Genomic DNA, 8,060 nt, shown 5'->3' with positions numbered 1-8,060 from the left:
TAGCACGTTTTTACAAGCATATACATTTGTGTCAGGTGTGACTGATGTGAGACGAGTTTGAATATAGTTTGGCAAACAAATCAGATTATCAGTGTTAATGTAACTCTGCCACAATGATATTTCTTCTACTGTTGTAGCATCTCTGTTTTGTATGAACTGAATGAGCCTTTAACAGTGTACCCTCTATCACTGCTTACTGTGGTACCACGATGCCCAGCTGCTCTGATCTAAACTTTTTGATCATCTGACAGAAAATAGGAGCGTGCTGCTTTGTTGAATGCAATGCATTACTTGTAAGGACAAAAAAAGCTGTATTTATGTTGTCAAAGTGTTAAAAAAAGAGTCATCATTTAGGAGCATTTGCGTTTTAGAGGATTGCAGTAGTACCAAGTGAGGAGGGAAATGTCCTACGATCAAATCTCGAGGTGTTTATTAATTCAGCTCACCTATTTTAGAAACTTTTCACAACCGCATTCAGTTTACACTCGGGCATCAGCAGCATCTGAATGAAAGGATAATCTTACTGTTTATCGACACACTACTGTTATTACTCTGACTGTGTGGGCGTGCTGCAGTATTTCTACCTCCACATGAGTTGGGATAAGAATGTGCTTTGACTCCAAAGCCTGAACCTGAGGAGCACTGATGTATAGGATGTGTACACTACACTTGTTATGGTACTTTTTCTAAGCCTAAACAAGGTAGACAGACTCATTTTTGTAAAGATTGACTCTGTTCTTTTATTTCCCACCACAGCTAGAAGTGTTACTCTTAACATCACACGTGATGGGTGTTTCAGTTTATCATTTTTGAATGAAAAATAATGTATGGTACAAATTACACTACAGTCTCCCTCTGTGCACTGAGGGAGATTTTTCACCTGATAACACTAGCAAATTATCCAGCTTACACATTTTTTTTCTTTGGTTTTATGTAAAGTTTGTGCTTCTGGTACACGTCTACCAGCATTTTTATGTTTTTTATAGTAAATTTGATGTGACACTATTGCACCCTCTCCTGGCAGGATGAAATTAAACCCTGAAGAGGGTGACAATAGTCTGTCCTGATGAACGAGAAAGCAGAATAACAATATACACTTTGTGGTCTGACAAAATGTTTATCCATTTTTTTTTTGTCTTTGTATTTTGGATGGCTGTGCCTCATCACTCCTTTGGTCAAGTATGCTCAGTGAATTAAATCTGTGCCTCTATGCTGTACCAATAAAATCACATCGTGTTTGCAGAATCATGGAGTAATTAGACACAAGAATACTTCTTTATCTTTCTTTTTTCTTTAAAAAACAATAATTAGTTTCAAGAATACTGTACTATTTATTAACTATTTTTAAGAAACTCAGTATGTAGTCCCAGGTAAAAATTAAAATCCTCAGAATTGAATAACTCACTGTCAAGAAAAAGTTGATATTGAAAAAACAGTTGGGTGTGGATGCCCTAAGTGGACAAGCATTGTATTTACTTTGTTTTTTACATAAGTAATTTCTCAGTTTTCTGGGGATCTTGACTATATCTCTGGACTTGCAAAAGCACAAAAACAAGCATAGAAAATGCTCACTCATGTTTGCAATAATAGCATGTTATGTCATGTTTTGGCCAGCTTCTTGTTTGTTTTCTAGAAAGCTACATAGTTTTCCTGTAATTGGTGAAACAGGACTTGTTATCTTGAGAAAAGATAAATTAATGCTGTGGTAGGAAAAACTTCAACAGCAGTACAAACAACTGGGGCTAGTAGTCTCACAAATAGTCAACTGGGGATCACCTGAGTACAGTGAATATGTCATAAGTGACTGTAGTATACAGACACCTGTGACTGAAAAGTAATTAGCATTCCTGGCTAACATTACATCATGAAACAAAAGAACACTCCTAGACACTTACGACAACCCTGAAGGAGTTAAAAGTTTCAGCAGCTGAGATGGGAGAGACTATGCATACAATAGTTGCCTGGGTTCTTCACCAGTCAAAGCTTTATGGGAGAGTGGCAAAGGGAAAGCCACTGTTGAAGAAAACTCTGGTTAAACTCTGATTTGGCGGACCCAACCCTACACATCACCACAAACACACCATTCCCACTGTGAAGTACAGTGGTGGCAGCTTCATGTTGTGGGGATGCTTCTCAGCAGCCGGCTTGAAGGGGGTAATATTTATGCAGTCAGTTATTTCACATTTCATCTTTTTATTTGACATTTTTCGTAGAAACCTGTTTTCACTTTGACACTAAAGAGAGGTTTTGTATTTTTTTTGCCAAAAATATCCAAATTATGTTACATGATTGATTTATAAAATTGATAAAAGTGTGGTGAACCCTGATTTATACCTCTCAGTATCTCAGGATAAAAATGTTGTCTTCACATGATATTGAGTTAATTTCAGTTGTTTTTGTGAGGCCTTCAGATATCACCAACAACTGAAATTTACTCATCACAGGAAAACAGTGAAAAAAAATATACGGAAGCATGTCCTCTTTGGTCTTTGTATAAAACAGCAGTTTTGTCACTAAGGCAGGGATGTTCAAACTATGGGGTTAGATTTGGCCTGGGGACCATTTTTTTCTTTGCGCTGGTCAAATTCTAGAAATAAAGGAATATGGCCCACAGTAGGCTATGAAGCTTGTACTGTACCATACATTTTGGTTTCAACACTAGATGGTGCTGCTGTGTTAATTCTGTAAACAAACATTTTGACAAGAAAAATTTGGCATTTTTTTATGACTTAGTTGAGATGGTAGGGTAAATGGTAATCATATTTACAATCAAAACAATGACACCTTGATTGATAATGCCATAATGAACCGAAAACAACAGGATTGCATTACTGTTGCATGGAGGACTATTTTCATCTTGACCAGATGCAGATCCAGTTGTATGGGCTGACCAGGGTCCCCCTCAAACTTGATCAACTGGCTCAAAATCCTTGACAATGATTAGCTACTCTTTTTGTCAGCAAATGTTGTGGCTGTTATTTTTCTTCATGCCTATTCCAAAACTAAGCACATTTTAATCTACTGGTACATCAGGTTGGTTTTACTAAGTTCATAACACTAAAGATGAGTAAGTGACCCAGAGAGCCTTATAATTTCTGAAGGCATCCCTCTGTGAAAACAGTTTGGACACCCATGCACTAAGGCCTTGAAACAAGTCATAGCCTTAATAGGGTGTTCTAAAAGGGACATTTTGAGGTGTTCCATAGAAAAAAACAGAAGATGCAAATGAGAAATAAATAACAGAGGAGTGCCATTTTGCTGCTCACTCAGCACTGGGACTCAAGAGGTGCAATTTCTCAACGTAACATCCATTTTTTCACTTCACTCTGATTATTTCAGATTAATTACTCTGCATCGTTCACTGTTTCATCGCTGGTCACTTTTACTTGCAGTTTTCATTATGGCCTGCTAGATGGTGCTGTCACTTCAGCTTTGCAATTGTAGAAGTGGATAAAAAGTGTCCTATCCATAGAGCTGTCATTTTGAGCTTTACCCTTCTCTTCTATGCATAATGCAGTCGGCCAATCAGTGTGCTCCTTTAGTGACATTACTACAGATCCTGCTGTGAAGTCATAAAATCATATTCTACCGAATGACCCAGATTAAAACTATTGGGATCTGCTTGGAGCTTAGAAAAAGTAGCTGATATCAAAAGTTAAATAAAAATTCTGCCATACACTGAGGCATTTGTAAACATGAACTACACTCTGTAGACCCTATACAATACTGTGCTGCTTCTGAGGGTCAAAGGTTTACATTTATCTACAACAAAGCATGTATTTGCCAATCCAGATCACATTGCGTGTTTGTCCTCCCATCACTCAAATATTCTGTCACGTTTTTTTCTTCTATAGCTTCTGAAACAGTCACTATAATGTACAGTGTGGGAGTGTAAGCTTGTGAAGTCTCTGTGACATGTCAAACTTTTCTCAATCTTTCAGAACCATGAGAATTACTGTATGTGTGAGATGTTTTGGCAAACGTCCAAGACACACAGCACAGTGTCAGCGATAAGAGCACTTTTATTGAGGTGTTACTTCAAATACGTCCCGACAACCACCAAGCTCTTAAATGTTGGAAAATATCCTCTTTGTTTTTGTATGAAACTTGGCGGACATTAGTCAGAGTTTTATCTGTCTGCAAATGCTCAGCTCAACAATGTCCTGTAGCCAAAACTGCAAGTGGCGAACAGTGACACACACAAACACACAAAAGGCCCTCAGGCTGGGTGTGGTGCTTACCCTGTACGCTTGCCAACATCACAGCAGTACAAAAATACAGCAAACATATCTGACAGGTTGCTTATGAGTGCATCTCATTTTAAGACCGTAAGTTATTGGGTCAAAGAAACACTGGCCTCTTTTTAAATCCTGTAGTGATCAGTAAAATATGATAAATGTGGCTGAAAGGATGTCATTTGTTTTTTTTATACTTGGCATCCAACAGCACTAACCTTGTTCTTTGTTTATTATCTCACCATCTTGAATTATTTTTCTATGTCAGTCATCTGGGCAAATGTTTACTTCTGGTCCTCCTCAGATATTTTCTTTGTGATGTAGTTTTACGCTTGAGTTTCTCTGCATATATATTCTCCAAAGCTGTGAAAAACACACACACTTCACAGGTACATTAAACATGATTCATTTATTACCTTGGCAGTGTTGAGGCAAATGGGTGTGGTGGGAATATGTCACCTGCAGAAACCTAGCCAAAACAATCCGGTTATGCAGAAAGCACAAGCTTGTATGGGCTCCTCCGTTTCTCTCTTTCCTTTCTTTACCTCACTTATCACTCTATTTATCTCTGAGATTTTTTCCTTTTTTGCACTCCCTCTTCTTCACCTGAACTTTCTCACCTCTTCCCCTAAAAATAAAATCCTCTAATAAAAAACATGCCAGTCCAGGACCCCAATTTAGGGCATGTTACAAAACAGCCACTCATTAGTAGTCTAGATGTTTCTAGCGAAGATTAGCATCAGTGCTTCCAGAGGAGAAAAAACCTTCAACCCTGTTTGTAATATATACACACACAATACGTGAAAATTGCAAATGATAACCTATCTAACTGAGATTGAGTAACAACTTTAACTTGCCAGAAAACACATTATTTAAAACAACTTGCAATATACAAGAATCAAAGTAAAACAGCAAGGTAAGGCAGCATTGTTTGTACTGCACTTGCAAAGCATGGAGGAAGTTAAAAGGGTTGGTCTAACCAAAACAAAGCTTACCAAAAACCACTCAACTTCTCTGTTTTTCTTTTCTTTCTTCCTTCATAAAAAGGAGGGAGAAGGGGGAGGTAAAGCATCAGCCCAATCAGGGAAACTCACCCTTTCTCTGCTACCCCTGCTTTTCAGGGATTATGCAGGTAAAGCTTACTCATTGCAGATGAAATTGTGTAACGTCATTGCCAGGAATAGTCATCTTTATGTGGTGGAAACTATTAGTAGTGCTAGAGTAGGGCAGGTGGTATCAGCATTGTCACTACCTGGAGCTCCTTCACACTTGAAACCCCTGGGGAAAGTGCTGGCTTTTTTCTGCCCATGAGTCTGCAGGGTTGGCTTGAGGGGGGAAATATTAAGAGCATCACTAGATTTTGGGTTTTCTTCACTGAGCACTTGTCCTTTCAGGTGAGCACATGTATCTTGTGTTTACTTCAAAGGTAGAGAAGTATTCAGATAAAAGAAATTAACATTGTACATTAAAAAAATGAGTTGGATTAGATACTTTAAAGGTCACATATTATGCAAAATGCACTTTTTCAAGCTTTTCCTGGCCTGTCCACAATCCTCCCAAGAATCATAAAAATCCATCCACCTCTCAGATAAATGTGTGCTAAAACAAGCTGTTCTCAGATTTTCCCCTCATGATGTCATGTGGGGAGTTAGCACGGCCCCCAGGTTCAGTTGGACCTCCCTGCTTGGGAGTAACTTCCGCCCCTGTCTCCTGATCCTCCTTTAAGCTGGCAGCTGAGAGGACGACCAGGAGAGCCACATCCATTTAGCAACATCCAGGGCTTAATTTGTGCCGGATCCCACCAGAACAGGATCCGGCACCTCTCAGATCGGGACTTATTTGATTGGATGCAGCACCTCCAGGGGTGGCGGGTGCATAACACATTTCTTACGGAGAGTATGTGTAAACATAAAATTGCGTGTTAGTTTTCTAGTGTGCAGAGGAGTACCAACTGTGTGTGACTGTATGTTTCATCCTATGGGTAGGTAGGCTAAACAGCAAAGAGCATCATAGCCACGTAGTCTATCACATACTGACTTTCCACAAAGCATCATAACACCTGACCAATCACAGACAATAAAGCACTATTTTCAAAGTATGGGCATGTATGCTGTGAGCTGTGTAAGCAGTGCACATCATTTAGTTGAAGACATGAAGATTTACAAATTAAGGACTGGCCACATCCATTTCCTGAGACGGGTGGAGTCAGACAGCTCATTAACATTTAAAGCTACAGGCATTGAAACAGCTCGTTCTGAGCAGCGCTGAAACAGAGGAGTTTTTAGACATTCAAAAATCCAATACTGGAATGTTTTTTTAGCAAAAAACTTCACAGACATGTTTTTGGGACCTCTGAGATAAAAATAAAGTTGTCTTAAAGGGGTAAAATATGTGATCTTTAAGGTAAAAGACTTGATCAGCAGATGTCAGATACTGTTATTTTCTGACTATAGTGTAATTGACAGCTACATCTGTGAAGATCTTGGAGTGCAAGACCAATTTCCCTAAGGGGACAATAAAGTGTATCGTGTCGTATCGTATCTCAATGCTTAACAGATGCAAAAACGAAATAAATAAAAGTAGAGATAATCTGAAATGCAGGAAAGTAGGAAACAAATAATACTTTTGCAACCTGCTGTTTATTTGGCAAACAGTGATATATCACCTTTTCTCTGTGCATGGCTTGAGATGTCATGTTTCCACAATGACTTAATGATGCCTGAATGCAGTTCGTTGTTGTATTCTCTATGTTTTCCAAGTATCACACTCTAAAGTCTTCAAGGATTCTTAAAGTTGTATGAAATCATTTGTATTGTAATGTAAATTTACCATGAAATAGGAATAAAACGGGCCTATTAAAAGCAAAACACTCTGTGTGTCGGAAAAGCTGGATTAATGTGATCAACAAAGTACAAAGTATACACATCATTCACAAAAATAAAAATAGTAATACTGTAATGAAAATCAGGCCTGCCCATAGAAATAACAGGACCCTTAAGCAGCCCAGTGAATGAGCATGACTAGGATGAGTAGCTTAAATGGTGTTAGGCTCCTGGCTTACTTTAGCATCCTTCTGAAACTGAAAAGTATGTTGACAAGATACTGTTGGGATCAAATTAGTGATGCACCAGTTGTGAAAATAAGGACTATACTAATGAATAAAACAATTCAGTAGACCCTGATACCATTACTGACGTTTTTCAATCACTTTATTTTGGCGTCACAACAATCCCACTGCCTCATGTTTGACCATGACCCAAATCAGAGTGTGTCTGACAGGTGACCTCTTCTGCCCAGTAAAAAAATCTCTGCCTTGATTCAGCAGTTATGTGTAATTGATATCAGCATTAAATTGACTGGACACAACAGAAAAGCATCTGCTACTGACATCTGTTCATACCACCTTATTTGCAGGTGGCAGATGTCTGACAACAGGGCCAATATCTGTGACTTCTAATGTTAAACTGATGGATCTTTGTAGCCCTGGTTTAAATATTCCCTCGAAAGTTGATTCACTTCCTCTCCTTTCTTTTCTGGCACCCTGACTTTCGTGCAGGTCATGACATGGTTGAGTCTGACAAAGGGTGAAGTAAAGTAGTGAACTTGTATTTTTGTTGCTTTGATAAGAATGGGTTGAGATAAAAATGGCTACCAAAGCTTAGCTTTACAATGGACTATGTTTTTGTTGACCTCTATGGGTCTCAGTGCAGCTGGGCCACTTTATCCCCTCTTATGGGCAGCCTTTATGAAAAATTATGATTTTGAGGTAACCATCCTGCATTACAAGTATGATGTGGCTTTGTGAAAGTTAAACTGGTAGCACTG

Source organism: Cheilinus undulatus, linkage group 11 (genome assembly GCF_018320785.1).
Source record: "Cheilinus undulatus linkage group 11, ASM1832078v1, whole genome shotgun sequence".
Taxonomy (NCBI): domain Eukaryota; kingdom Metazoa; phylum Chordata; class Actinopteri; order Labriformes; family Labridae; genus Cheilinus; species Cheilinus undulatus.
The sequence above is the reverse complement of the archived record's forward strand: the minus strand, read 5'-3'. Positions refer to the sequence as shown.